The following is a 15,051-nucleotide window of genomic DNA, read 5'->3' as shown; positions in this document are numbered from 1 at the left end:
GTGAGTTTAGTGGCTTCAGATGCTGGAACTATCTAGTAAGTTTCTGAGAAGCTTTAAAATCTAGAAGTGTTTGGGGAACTAGGACAGAATCATTTCCTTCTCCTTCTCCTCCTCCTCCCCCTTTCCTCCATTACTATTATTGGAAATCTGAAATATAAGGAAGAAAAAAAAATCAACATTACATAAATGGTTGCTTTGTGGAGTAATTGTAGTGTGTCCTTGGGATTAGTAATAAGCCATCCTTTTAGGTTGGAGTTCTCTGCGTACTCACACTGCTACCACTGTTTGGCAATTGCCTTAAAAAATAAAATGCTTCCCCTAAAGGAGCTCCTCTAATCATTAGCATATCCTGGCCATTAAACATTAAGAATGCTTGGGACCCTTAAATTAAGTCAGACTATGATGAAGCAAAATTGGCAAAGTTCGAGTTGCTGGCAGGAATCGGATGAAGCATCCCTGGATTTAAGGGTGAATTGGTGGCGTCAGCATATGACAGGTCTGCCAGGGAGCAGGTGGGGGCAGCCCAGAGCTGGCGGAGGCCTATCACATGGCTGGTGAACACATGCCCTTGAATTTCAAGGCGAGAATGGAGGTGGCAATGAATTAGAAGGAAAAGTCAAGGCTTTGACTCTGCATCTGAGAAGAATGGAGGAAAGCAACAGAGTTAGAAACATTACCCAGATCAGAACCTAGCGAAGCAGAAGCTGAAGTAGCATAGAGACTGATGCAAGCCTCGCGGTGAGAGCAGAGGCAGCAGGAGAAACAGGAAGGTGAGGGTGGGTGGGTAGACAGGAAGTGCCAGAGGAACGCAGCCTCTTCCAGCACCTTCTCGCCATGATGGACCAGGCTTCTTCTTGGTCCTGCTTGGTGTTCCAAGGGCAGTGGCTCTGAATGAACTGAGAGAGGCCAGCCACTGGTCTCTCTGTAGCTGAGATTGTAATGAAAGTTCTTAAGAACAAATGTTGAAATGCATTGCGAATACTTGGGACCACTTGGGTAGCCATCAGGGTGTGGTGGTGCAGTCTTGTCCAGTGTTTCTTTCTGGGTACCACAAAGAACTAAAGCCCTCAGCATCCCACTGTCCATCTTTTGGAAGATTTTTCATAGTCACCAAGGAAATATTGTTCATTGCTCCTGTTTACTTAGTGGTCTACTACACTGGAAACGCCATGCTCTCCCTGTGTGGTCTTGTCGTAATTATTTTCAAATTGTGCTAATTAACAGAGCCAACCCGTGGGCAGCCTTCCCTCCCCTTGGCTTGGCACCCTCTCACGCTGCATTCAGCACCCCTCGTGGGAAGACATTCTGGAGATCTCTTTCTTGCACCCTCTTCCTGCCACTCACATAAGCTGTCTCACCGAAGAAACTGTTACCAATAAAGAACAAGGCCATCTTAACAGATGGCTGCTTAACTTAAGATGCTTATAGTCCCCAAAATCCTAGCAGAAGAAAAAGCCTTTTGGATAGTGCCTTAGGGCTAATTATAACAGAGTTTGAATTGCGTAAGGCAATTTACGAATGGGGACAGAGTGTGGAGAAAGAGACAAAGGGAGAAGACATGAAAGAGTTCTTGGAAAAGAAGAAAAATATGAGTTAGGCTTTGGAACACCAAACTATAGACACTGATTTTCCTTGAGAAAATAGATGGAAAATCTGGGGTTAGTGGTGACACCAGGAACAATTGGTTTCTACCCTTGGCTGTGCCTAACTTCCACTTTGTTGATCAGAGTCATTAACCTTTTCCTGCCTTTATTTCCCTTTCTATAAAATAGGAATTAAAGTGTTTGCTGATAATATTTCAAAAAAAAAAAAAAAGGAGTTTTAAGGTGAGAACAGAGTGATATGGACAGACCAAGGGTTCTCTGAGTTAACAAGTTTAGTGTGAATGAATGTCAGTGTATGAAACATTACAAAATTTTATTAATGAAGTTCAGGGTGTCCAGTTTTTCTTTGTAGAGTAAATGTACACCCAGTAGTAATGTTTACTTGGTTCGCTTTGTTCTGTTGCATTGTTGGCAAATCTTTTGACTGATTGCACAGTGTTTGGTCTCTATTGTTCAAGATACTCTTTAAAAAGCTGAATATAGAATTTCAGTCCCTGCTGGCTTTGTTCTTTTCCACTTGGCAAAAGTTGATTGATTTTATTTTTCTTTTGGCCTGTGTTTCTTAGTGGCTTGAAATGAGCATGGTTTTCTTTGTTTACCTCTTTACCCACATTGTCAATAGCAGAGTCATGCTGGGAACGGTTGCGCAGTGTAATTTCTGCAGTGGAGTTTGTAAAGGGAGGAGGCCTTGGTAGGAATCTGGAATATTGTGTTGTAGTAGCTTCATTTTCATAAATACTGGAACTGTTTCTCATCAGTTACTTTTTTTCACAAATGAAAATTCAGTTTTTTTTTTTTTTTTGACAGGCAGAGTGGACAGTGAGAGAGAGAGACAGAGAGAAAGGTCTTCCTTTGCTGTTGGTTCACCCTCCAATGGCTGCCGCGGTTGGTGCACTGCGGCCGGCGCACTGCGCTGATCTGAAGCCAAGAGCCAGTTGCTTCTCCTGGTCTCCCATGGGGTGCAGGGCCCAAGCACTTGGGCCATCCTCCACTGCACTCCCGGGCCATACCAGAAAGCTGGCCCGGAAGAGGGGCAACCGGGACAGAATCCGGCACCCCGACCGGGACTAGAACCTTGTGTGCCGGCGCCGCTAGGCAGAGGATTAGCCTATTGAGCTGCGGCACTGGGCCCACAGTTCTCTTTGATTTGTATTGTTACATGTGTTAAATCTTTTAAAAAAAGAAAAACCAAAAAATACATTTAAAACAAACATATGGAAAGAAGCAGGAAGTGGCTAGAAAGGATGATGTGAGGCACCGGCTGTGTCATGGTCTGGTTTGGTTATATGCGTGTGAGGTACAGGAATGGGGTTGATTTGGACAGATTTATAGAAATGGTGAGGAAAGTTGAGTTCAGCTTACTGGTTTTCAAATCTCCTAGATTCACCTGGAGATTAAAATGAGATTAAAAACAATATTGATGCCTACATCTTTCCCTAGAAATCAGAACATCTGAGGGTATGGATTGGCACAGACGTTTGTAAAATCTCCTTAACCAAGAGTGGGAGCTACTAAGAGCCAATAGAAAAATAGTTCTCATAAGCTTTTCCAGGAAAGGAGTCTTCACCTATGTACTAGTCAGTTTTTTATCACTTTAACAAAATACCTTGAGACAGAGCAACTTTCTACAGAACAGAGGTCTATTTTGTTCACCTGTGTCATAGGTTAATGGGCATAATGCCTGCACTGGCCCAGTTACAGTGGGGGTCCTCGTGGGCGTGTCCCATCAAAGTGGATGGCAATAGTGGGAGTGTGTGCAGGAGCAGGGATTCCATCACTGAGCAGGAAGCAGAGAGGGACTGGGCTAGGCCAGGCCCTGGAATTTATAAAAACTCTCATGAAACCAGTAAGGGGGTGGGAATTGCAGCGCAGAGGGTTAAGTCAGCCTTATCAGAGTGCGTGGGATTGAGTCCTGGCTTTTCTGCTTCTGGTCTAGCTTCCGGTTAGCTCATCTGGGAGGCAGCAGCTAATGGCCTGAGAGCCTGTGTTCCTGGCTCCCATGTGCAAGACCTGAATGGAATTCCTGGCTCCTGGATTTGGCCTGGTATAACCCTGACTGTTTGTGCATTGGGGGAGTAAACCAGTGGATGGAAGATCTCTCTCTGTCTTTCTGTCACTCTTGCATATAAGTAAATAAATCTTTAAAAAAGTCAATTAAAAAAGAAAGACGTAGCAAGGGGTCCCCTGAGAAGTCCCTTAATCATTTCTGGAGCACACCCTCAGTGACCTAAGGACATAAGATTCTGAAGATTCCACACCATCTGCCACCCCCACACCAGGGACCAAGCAGGCAACATGTGAAACTTCAGAGGACAAACCACACCCAAACCAGAGCAGCTCACTTCCAGACACCTGACTGGGCCCACCTCTGTGGATTTTCTCTTACTCTCCGTGAGCCTCTTCTTTTGGTACTGCTCCTGTGCTATCTGGTTCTTCCTGATTTATTAAAAGTATTTTTCTTCAGTTGGTATCCTGGAGTTTTTAGGACTATGAAAACGCTGAATGAAGTGGCATGAAATAGAAGTATTAATGGCCTTTATTGAAATTGCAGTGACATTTCCATAAAATTTTCAATAAAAATGTTTTCAGAGGTCCTGCTCCAAATGTGAAAAAGTTGTTTTTGAGTGTGGATGACACATCTGTTTTGTATCTCTAGGGAGTGCCTTCAGTCACAGAGCTAGCTGTCCTCCCCTGTGACTCAAAGGATCACATGTCCCAAGAATCTTAAAGGATACTACGTGGCCAAACACGACATGCTTCTTTCTTTCTTTTAAAGATTTATTTATTTATTTATCTGAAAGTCAGAGTTATACACAGAGAGAGAAGGAGAGGCAGAGAGAGAGAGAGATCTTCCACCTGCTGGTTCACTCCACAGTTGGCCTCAACAGACGGAGCTGCAATGATTTGAAGCCAGGAGCCAGGAGCTTCTTCCAGGTCTCCCACATGGGTGCAGGGGCCCAAGGACTTGGGCCATCTTCTATTGCTTTCCCAGGTCACAGCAGAGAGCTAGATTGGAAGAGGAGCAGCCGGGAGTCGAACCGGTGCCCATATGGGATGCAGGCACTGTAGGCAGTGGCCTTACCCGCTATGCCACAGCACTGGCCCCTGCTTCTTTCTTTTGACATAGGTAAAAAGTCCCTTGTTAAAAAGCACTCACGGTAGCTTGGAAATGTACTTTTACAGGCAGACGGAGCTTTAATTTAGTTTCTGTCTCAGTCTGCTTCACCAGTTTCTGAATTTAGTTTATGTCATCTGAGAGCTCTGAAAGAATGGGACTTGGAAAAGGGAAATGTTTTGGAGGCAAATAAGAAGGTAACAGTTAGGAACAGGGAAGGCAAACACAGGCTGATCCAGGTAAGAGAGAGGTCCCAGGCAGCCCGCGATCTGCGAGGGCATGGACCCTGCGGGGATGAATGGCAGGGAAGAGATGCTAGGGTCCCATGTCACCTAGCTTGAGTTACAGTCTCCAAAGTTTCTAATACTGTCGATAGACCCATGACTCCCAAGTTGCATCTGTGTCCTAGCTCTTTTCTTTGACCTCCAGGTGCCAACTTACCACGTCCATCTGGCTGCCTAACTCAGTCTCCTATTTACAAATCTTAAACTGGATTATGGAACCCCCTCTTCTCCAAACCTGAACATGCCAGGAGCTGCCTAGTCTCAGTAAGTGACAGCTCTATACTGGGGCTCTAGATGCCAAAAGGCTAGGAGATGTTCTGCTTTTCTCTTTATTTCTCACTCCTTAGACATCCAACCTTCCAAGAACACCTTGGCTCCACCTTCAGAGGTACTCAGTGTAAGCACTCAGATCCGTCTACCACCAGCCCCTGGTCTAAGCACCATTGCTTTTGATCTGGCACTATGAGTTTGTGTCTCTCCAAATTCAAGTGTTGAGATACTAACCCTCAGTGTCATGGCATCAGGAAGTATTGGAAAGTGTGGCCCATGTAAGGTGATTAGGTCCTGAGGGCAGATAGATACCTCATGAATGGATTATTGCTCTTAAAAGAAGAGGCTTGATGGGGCCAATGTGTGACATAGTGGATTAAGCCACCACCTGCGATGCCGGTACCCCATAGGGGATGCATCACTTCCCATCCAGTTCCCTGCTAATGGCCTGGGAAAAGCAGCAGAAGATGGTCCGAGTGCTTAGGCCACCTCCACCCATGTGGGAGACCCAGATAAATTTCCTGGCTCCTGGCTTTGGCCAGGGCCAGCCTCGGTCACTGTAGCCATCTAGGGAGTAAACCAGTGGAAGGAAGGTCTCTCTCTGTCTCTCCCTTTCTCTCTGTAACTGACTTTCAAATAAATAAATACAAATTATTTTCTTTTAGAAGAGACACAGAGCTTACTTCCTCTGTCTGCTCTCTGCCATGTGAAGACACAACCAGGAAGAGTGCCCTAACCAGGCAGCTGATCTATTGCTCTTGGCCTTGCCAGGCTCCAAGACTGGGAGAAACACATTTCTACTGTGTAAGCCCCCCAGTCTGTGGCATTCTTGGTATAGTAGTGCAAATGGTCAGTGACACCAGGGTTGTTGCCTGGTTCCGGTCTTTCCCGTCCCGCCAATTACAGCGAGCCTTCTGAAACAGGCCAGATCCTGTCCCTCCTGCTCAGAAGCCTCCAGTGGGTTTCAGAACTCTCAGAGTGAACGTCAAGCCATGTGGGATGGCTTAGGAGGCCCTACGCAATGTGACTGCTGTTAACTTTCATATGTCTTTTCCGTATACCCCTTTCTAGCACCGGCACAGCCATATTGTCTTCCTCTCTGTTTCCCATCAGGTATCCCTGGGACTCTCCCATGTTTGCGCTTGCTGCCTTTCTGGACGTTATATGCCCAGAGTGCCCTGCCCAGATGGCTGTTTGCTTCCTGCCCATCTTCAGGGAGGTGCTCAATGCCATGTTCTCAAGTCACTCTGCCTGGCCACTGAAGAGCTCAGCCCTTGCTCCTGTTCTTCCTTCCCCTCTTCCCTACCACTGTCACTATTCTATGAATGGGCTGCATCCTAGAGTACCGCAAACTGGGAGGCTTGAGAAGCAGACATTTCCTTCTCACAGTTGCAGGGCTGAAAGGTTGAGACCAGGATGCTGGCACGGCTCACTTCTGATGAGGGCCCTCGGGTTGCTGAAGGCCGCTTTCTCTCCAGATTGCTTTCATGATAGCCCTAACCCCATCATGATGCTACCCTTGTGGCCCTACCTCCTAATATCATGGAACTGGGGATTTGAATTTCAGCATACCAATTTTGGGAGCACACAAATTTTTAGTCTGTAATAGTTATTGTTTGTCTCCTTTCTACCAGAATACAAGCTCCATGAGGTCAGGGATTTTTTTAAAATAATTTTTATTTGAAAAGCAGAATTACAGAGGGAGAAGACAGAGGCAGAGAGAGAATTCTTCCATCTACTGGGTCACTCCCCAAATGGCCCCAACGGCCAGAGCCTGACTGGACCAAAGCCAGGAGCTTCATCTTGTCTCCCACGTGGGTGCAGGGGCCCAAGCATTTGCGCCATTTTCCGTTGCTTCTCCAGGCACATTAGCAGGGAGCTGGAGCAGCCAGGACTGGAACTGGTGCTCATATGAGCATTGCATCAACGCTGGCTCTGATACATCTAGATCCAATACACTTAAGGGATTTTGTTTTGATGACTATTGTGTCCCTAAATCCTACAACAGGGCATGACATGATAACCTCGTTCCCTAGTCTCTCTGAGGTGGGATTTCCCATTTGTGGGAGAACCTGAGGCTCTCACGGTCTGTTACACTTCCTTGTCATGGTCCTGACCACCTGGAGCCCAACCAATGGCCTGGGATGACTGCTGGCCACTTCCTTGTCCTTGCTCAGCCAGCCAGACGTTTGGAGTCTTGGCTTGGCCCCATTCCTTACAGCACTCATGCCCCACCTGCCTCTCCTTTTTGTGGACCAGTCTGCTGGATGAGATCACAGTTGAGCCCACCTTCTTCCTTTTCCCTTAAGTAAATACCTATTAGCCCTCATTGCCTAGTTCCTGGGATTTTGATTCACTGGTTAATCCTGGTCTTGCCAGGGCACCCCTTGAATGATTCTTAATTGTGCTTCAGGCTGGCTCTGTGCAGTAGACCTTATAAATAATTATTTTTAAGGCTACTGTGAAGTGTGAGAAGGTAGGAAAAATGCCTCTGAGTCAGTGGTCTGAAGTTGTCTCAGATGATGGGTTGAATGTATGGCCAGGGTGTCCCAGGATCCTGTTGGGGGAAGGGCGGTGGTAGAGTGGGTGATGGGTCTGTGTCCATCAGCCCTCCTCTGGCTTCTCAGGATTATGGATGTGCCCAGAGCTCTGCCTGTTGATCTTCTCAGATAGAAACCTCTAGAAACACAAGTGACTGTGGAAACTGGAAGCTGTTCCTGGACGATTTCACAACACTTTTCTCCAGGAAAAAAAAAGACACCCCATTCTCCACATTCCCAGAGTTACATAACCTAACATTTCCCTTGCTGGTTGAGATGAATATTCTTTCATTGCCTGAATAAACAGTGCATGAACTCTTCAGGACAGGCGGCTGCCTCCTCTCTGGGGCTTTGAAGGGGTCAGTGGCTTTCTTGAGTGCTGACCCACAGGTGGACACAGAGCCAGATCTTCTTTTACACCTCCTGTTTGGAATAAGGATTCTGCCAACACCTTATGAATGTTTCAACAAGTAGCAAACATGGCTCACCTGGGCAGTTGTAAGGCTTTGCGAAGACCTCCTCATCACCATTTGCCAGGCCATCTGTTGCTGGAAGTTGGCTGTGGATCCAGCTTAGACAAATCAAGGGGCAGAATCAGTTACAAACTCTCGCAGGCTTATCAGCTTTCCACCCCTCTGGAAGAAAACTTAATCTGACCTCTTGGCTTATACAGCATTCAACTCTTATTTCCTAGTATAGGTTTCGGGTTTTCACATGGATCATTTTCCTATGTCCAGACGACTCCTTCTGTAACCTGTTGTTTAATTTTCTCACACCTTTGTCTTCACTGCATTTCCTTTGTTTTCTCATATGAGGAAAACAAATGGCACGATTGCATTGCCCAGTAGAGACTGACACACTTCCATGTTCTCAGATTGACTTTCACATCTTCCATTCCCTCAGAGTTAAACCTTTAATGGTTCAAAGGCAAGGACAGAATTGGATCTCCTCGGAGGGGGCGCGATCCAAGTGTTACTCATTTGGAACCTTGGGGGCTGGTTCACATCACAACTTGGAAATTTCTCAATAGATCTGAAGTTTTAGAAAACAACGATCTCTCAGACTTTTACAAGTAACATGGATCCAAGAAATTGGATATGATTTTGGGAGGATTCCAAATGCCCTGGGACTACCCATATGGATCTTTGTTTTGCAGGGTGGAATAAGCAAAGCAGTAGAGGCTAGAATGGTTTTATGAAAGAGAAAATGTGATAATCAGCCAAAATTTAGTTGTGAGGAAAATGATGTTAAACACTTTTACAGCCCAAAATTATACTCAAAATTATACTCATGTTGCTTTCCATTTTAAGCACCCTTTATACTTATGATGACCTAGTAATCTAAATGACTGCTTTCTATTTTCTATTATTCTCTTATTTACTCAATGCCAATATCATGCAACTTAATTCTTTTATGTCCTGTCTCTGATATCATTATCTAGGGTTGTTCTTTGTTTCTTATCTTTTGCTTCTTGATCCTATTTCTAAGACCTTGGAGGTCCTGAGACCTGGGGGGGAAATAATTTCCAGTGTAGATTTTGGTCTTGTAGAAGAAGCTTTCTAAACTCAAGCAGGGATGGACTTAGAAGTTGAAGTTATTCAATACCATGTGTATGGTCAAAGTCTCATGTTTCTCCAGCTTGGAGAGCGAGGTGAATGTAGATCTCCTTAACCACTGTGAAAATGGAGGCTTGTGGATTGGAGGACAACAGGACTTTCTACCCCTTCAATTCAAGTTGAAATTAATTTTAATGAAAAGAAAAAAGGTCTGTTCAGCACGTACTGTGATAATTTCTGCTAGGATCCAGGTGGAAAGACATAGTCCCACATAACCTGCAACCAACTGCAATCAAGTGCCGGTGGGAGGTATGGGAGGTCTTTAAGTCACCTAGGACTAGATTGAAATTGCCTCTCACCTTAGCACACGACTGAATGTTCTGTAGCTGTGTGAGTTCTACTCAGGTATCAGGCTGCCGTTCTGTTCCTCTGTTAGGATGTCTGTCTCCCTTCCTAGACAAGCTCCTCAGGGTCCTGTTGCTTGTCCTTTCCTGGCTCAGAGGACAGACTCCACAAGCACTGTTGCTAGCAGAGAGAAGCACAGCATTGCACCATGGACTGCAGAGGAAGCAGAGACCAGGCAACGCAAGGCCATCAGGCAGTGCTCCTTGGAGAAGGTGCTCTGTGAGATGAGTGTTGAAGAAGAAGTTGTATCATAACTGGCCCAAGTGGAGAAGAGGCAACACCTCAGTGATGGATACTGGGAACAGGGAAGAGGGCTCTTGATCACCGTGCGAGACCAGCGAGATGGACTAGGGCCGAATGACTCACCAGAGACATGGTGAGTGATTTGTACTTAATTTCATTTTGTAATGGCATGGTGAAAATGTTAATAGGAAGGGAGTCTGGTAAAGGTGTGTCTGACCTATTACAAGGGGAGAAGTTGACGCTGTTCCCAGCCCAGCTGAAAGCTGAAGAGGCTGAGTAGTGATTTGTGGAAAGAAATCCAAAGGACAGATGCTGGAGATAGTTTGGAGTTTAAAATGCTTGGAATCTTTATCCTACTTCCCTAGAATATACCAGCCCAAGGGAAGAAATCAGGATGAAAATAACAATAATAAAGTTAATAGCTTTCTCACTCTGCTCCCCATCACCTGTTTTACAACCAGCAGCCCAAATTCTTGCTTCCTGGGGGGCTTGTGAGTTAGATACTGCAGAACTTGCACCTTGCTGCAGACTATTGAAAACCATCAGTGTGGTTGGCCAAGACTGCTGCCACTGAAGCTAATCAAAGGCATCTTCATGGGTAGGATCCACCTGTGCTGCTAACTATGCTGGTGCAGGAAACCTTACAATGGGGAGGACTCTATTTGTTATCTGGGTCTTGATTTCTGTTCTTATCAGGAATCAAGGCTACCCTTTGTTCCCCATGGTTTACTGAGATTTTCCTTTGGTAAAGCAAACTCTCTTTTCAGTATGAAGCCAGTGTTTGTTCAAGCTGGGAATTGAACTTACTGACTGTGTGCTGCATTTTGTCTTTGGATGAAATCTGTTGAGTTCTCCTCTCGCTTAGTTGTGCACCTTAGTAGTAGATGAAAATACACTTTTGCAAAAGCCAGCCTTCTCTGAGTCTTAATTTTAACCTTGCTTCCCATGGATCAGGGTATGCTTTCTGTCTCTGATGTTGGGGAGGGTGCAAGGGTTGTGGGATGGGACTGGAGGGAAAGGAGACCTGAGGGGCGGAGCTTGGGGGAACAAGAGGGACCAAGGAACCATTTTTATTCAATAGAGTGAATAACATTTCCATTCTAAAACACTGAATAAATGATTCTATCACTTTAAAAACACATTTATTCTTTTAATGGAAAATTTTCAATAATCCCTCTTATAGTATGTTCATAGCTTGATATCTTTTTCTATATATAAAGAGGCATATGATTTCTGAAGGCAGATTTTAAAAGTCATTCTATAGGCAAAGTGTAAGGTTTAATTGAATTTGTTGAACTTTTCTCAAAAGTACTTTCTGCTTGACATTTTTACCTAAGGAAGATGTTATCCCTGTATGCTTTAACTTGAGCTTTAATACTGAGAAAATACAGTATATAGTAACATTGGGTAATTTCGCTGTGTTGTCCAACACCTGAGCCTGCACGCGGAAAAGCAGACAACAGGATTTTGCACTTCTTGCTATGAACACTAACACCTGGAATCCTACTGCGCATTTAAGTCATAGTCTTCTGATTAGCAAGGAACAGAGGCCCTTTGGATACCTGGTAGTAAGAGTTGCTGAAGGATTTGTGCGATTTTGGCAAGTCCATCCTGGGTTGCAGCAGCTGCCCTGACCATGGGTCCAGGCCCTGACCTCTGTCTGTCCCAGCTCGCTGGTTTTCCCTGCATGGAGTGACTGGCTGCACCTGCTAAGGGCCTTTGCTCCCTGGGCCTCGCTCCAGTGCAGGGTGTGCTCTCTGTCCTCGGGGCTCACTACCTGGGTCCGAGGGTGAGTGGGCAAGTTCAGCTCTTTCACACAGGGTCATGTCCTCAGCCACCAGCGGTCCAATTGGCTGTTCTTTGGTTGGGTGGGAGGCCATGTGGTCGTCACTTGGTTGCCTAGAAAACTGGAGTTGAGGGCAGGGCACTTTCCTCTGGAAAGAGGAGTGGTGGGTGGACAGATACTGATTGATATCTCCAGGCCAGCAGTTTCAACTGTGGTTCTCTTCATGAGAAAGCTGGAAGCTCTCAGCCACTCTTCTGCTATTAAGGACAATTGAGAATTTGGGCAACTAACTATGTAACTGAGGCCCAAACCCTGCTATCATCCAAGGTATCCGATAAAAATACATACTACAAAAAAAAAAAAAACTACTTTTATTTTAGCCTGAATCACAGCAGGATTTTGCTTGAATGACCCAGACAGATTACATCAATTTTCTGTTTTACTTTGCTTCTGGAACCAGGCTGTTAGCTGTTCTTCTGGAGTGGTAGGATGAATTATCATTAAAAAAAAAAGGTTGGAACCTGAAAAAAATTTCTAGATTCTGTTTTGTGTTTTTAAAATCAACATTATGACACTAGAAGGGAATGTGTATGTATGCTGACCATTTACATCTTATTTTTAAAAATTGATAATTTTTAATGGATAGCATGAATTTGAAATGTCAGGCTTTTTTTTCAGGCTTTTTGAAATTTGAAAAATGTGCGTAAGAGAATCATAGGTAACATTTCAAATTATACTTATGAAATTGAAGTGGTCCTATGTTTACATTGTATTATACCACATCATTTATTATACCACATCATTTATATTCTTTTTTTTCATTATTCAGTCTAATTGTGGTCTAATTGTGGTGAATATAATTTAGTCAGATACTTGTCCCCAAAAATTTTTTTTTCAATTAGGTAGTATAGAATATTTTAAAATAATGTTAGTCCAAAGATACATTTTTCTTTTTCTGTGATTTCATTAAAATAATAACTTTGTGACAGCTTTTCTGTATTGATTTGATGGAAATATTCTCACCACTTACAGATGAGTCTGTCCATCTGTTCTTCTCATGTCACACACAAGGCATGTGTGTTCCCTCGGTGTGTCCTCATGCTGCCTTCTGTGTGCTACAGTGGAGTGCTGAAGGCATGCGGTGTTTAGATGGACCACCTAAACTTGAGCCCTGGCTCCAGCTGATATGAGTACTTAATCTTCAGTACCCCGTGGTTTCCTTATTTGCATTGTGGATTTTTGGTAGTACCTGCCTCACTGGGTTGTTGTGAAAGTGCTTTGGTACTTGGTACCTGACATCTGTATTTGCCCAGTAAACATTTGCTGTTATTTTTATTTTCTCTTGCTGAAGAAAGCACATATTTCAAGGCAAATAGAGCGATTATAGTTTTTTGAGGGTAATGAATCTGATTTATATTTTATGTAACTTTTGCCTTACATATTTATATTTTCTAATAAAACAAATAATCTAATACCTTCAGGTCAGAGTCCCTTGGATATCCTATTTTGAGAATTGCTTATGTAAGTAATTTTCTCCCCCGTATTGATATGTATACTGATTTTAACAGTTAGCTAAATGCTGTTAGAAAGGCATAGTTCACTGATTCTGGCAAATAAAATAACTGAGGTATTTAATTAATTTAGAGAAATTTTACTGTAAAAACACTTAAATTGTTAAACATTTTGTTAAATAATTCTTTTCACCTGAAATCATAACAAAACATTAAAAAGCTAACATCCTGCAACAATGCATTAGTATACAGAATGATTTCTTAAGTGAATCTTGTTGAAATATTCTTTGTTAAAGTGAAATATTCTGCTCCATGTAGTGTGAGCAAGTTAATCTCAAATTTTTTGCATATTCTACTTATTTTATGGGCCAGCTCACAAATATAAAGACTGAAGACTGTTAATATTTATTTCAAGATGTCTGAAAGCATTAATCATGAGACTTTCGATTTTCTCTCTTTGCTGGGCCAATTGAGACTTGTCTCTTACTCAACACCTGTCAACCTGCACTGGGTCACTAAAATACGGCAACAGAGACCTTCCCTCTGCCCCTTTCCTCCACCGTTCTCACTTCCAGTACATTGTCTTTCTTAAGACTTGTAGAAAAACTAATATATTTTTTAAAATGTCTTTTAAAGAATGTATTACATAAGCCGCAGTGGACTTTATAAGCTATTAAAGTTTCAGTACTTAAAAAAATTCATTAGTATTTTTGAGCCCATTTTCTACTTTAGTATGCTTATCTCCATGCTCAAAACAAACACAAACAAAAAGGCCACCACTTTATATCACTGCAGGAAATGCCAGGCATTTTAGGGGAGGATCATACGGCAGAGTTTAAAAGCCACAGAGGAGCTAAACGTGTGCACATCGCCGAGACCCTAATTAATCAGTGACGAGAGGAGCGGAGCAGGCGGTGGAGCCCATGGGTGAATAAGAAAGTAACGAAAAGGCCTGCAGAAGATATGGCCTCGCCCTTGCTTTCAGTTGTAGCCAATTTTGGGTGAACAAAATTTATGTCCTGAATGAATGCTTTATTAGTTTTTTCCCTACTTGATCCGTCTGTCTAGACTTCAAGCTTTATTTATGAGTAAAGAAAGAGTTGGCTGAATTATGTAAAAAATTGGGGGTAGATTAACGCATAACTCATCCCTTGTTAAACATCTATCTTCACGGAAGTGCTAGGAAAGTTACAGTTAGGCCTGGCTTCGAGAAAGGAAGGCCACCCCCTCCTCTATTTTTTTTTTTTTTTAAAGGAGACTTTCCAATCCTAGTCAAATGGTGGTGCTAGTTCTTTATTTTTGAGTTACTGCATTTCCTAATTTCATGGTCATAACAGCTTCAGAGCAGAGTCTACCAAAACTGAAAATGCAGGCTCCATGCACAGAAGCTCTTTCACAGGCTTGAAAGGTTCAGGCTCCTTTCTCCTGCCCCTTTCTGTAGCATAAGAAGACAGTCTCTGAATGACATTCTTCTCAAGTAGGTACTCCTATTTCTTCTTTCTTTATATTTTTCCTTGTGCTGTAATGTGCTACTGTTTACAAGCAGGCTGGAACCCCAGAGCTTTCCTCTCATGTGAAAAGCTGTTCATTTTTCTCATACCACCCCAGAATATTTTGCAAAGTTGCTGGCAACCATTGCTGCAATGTTAAAAATATGAACTCTAAACTTGGTACAGTGGAAGTTCACTTTTGGAGTAATATTCAGCTGAGTCAGAGGGCAGCACCATTACCCTTTGC

General features: G+C 43.6%; 1 protein-coding gene across 8 annotated transcripts in view; it reads left to right on the top strand.

The window, feature by feature from the left end:
- The first annotated feature begins 10,022 nt into the window (after positions 1-10,022).
- Positions 10,023-15,051, top strand: part of ESR1 (estrogen receptor 1) — a 478,649-nt gene continuing 473,620 nt past the window's right edge. For 2 of the 8 annotated variants that reach the window (XM_070073399.2, XM_070073398.2), the window contains exon 1: positions 14,607-14,791. The gene's annotated coding sequence lies outside the window, so the exon portion shown is untranslated. Of the gene's footprint in view, positions 10,151-14,606; positions 14,796-15,051 lie in introns of those variants that run through there. The other 6 variants (XM_070073402.2, XM_008263698.5, XM_089332575.1 and 3 more) reach the window with 5 other exon arrangements.

The sequence above is a fragment of the Oryctolagus cuniculus genome, chromosome 5, assembly GCF_051225735.1.
Source record: "Oryctolagus cuniculus isolate XC-2025 breed Fujian yellow rabbit chromosome 5, ASM5122573v1, whole genome shotgun sequence".
NCBI lineage: Eukaryota > Metazoa > Chordata > Mammalia > Lagomorpha > Leporidae > Oryctolagus > Oryctolagus cuniculus.
Note: the sequence above shows the minus strand (reverse complement) of the source record. Positions and strands in the feature narration are given on the sequence as shown.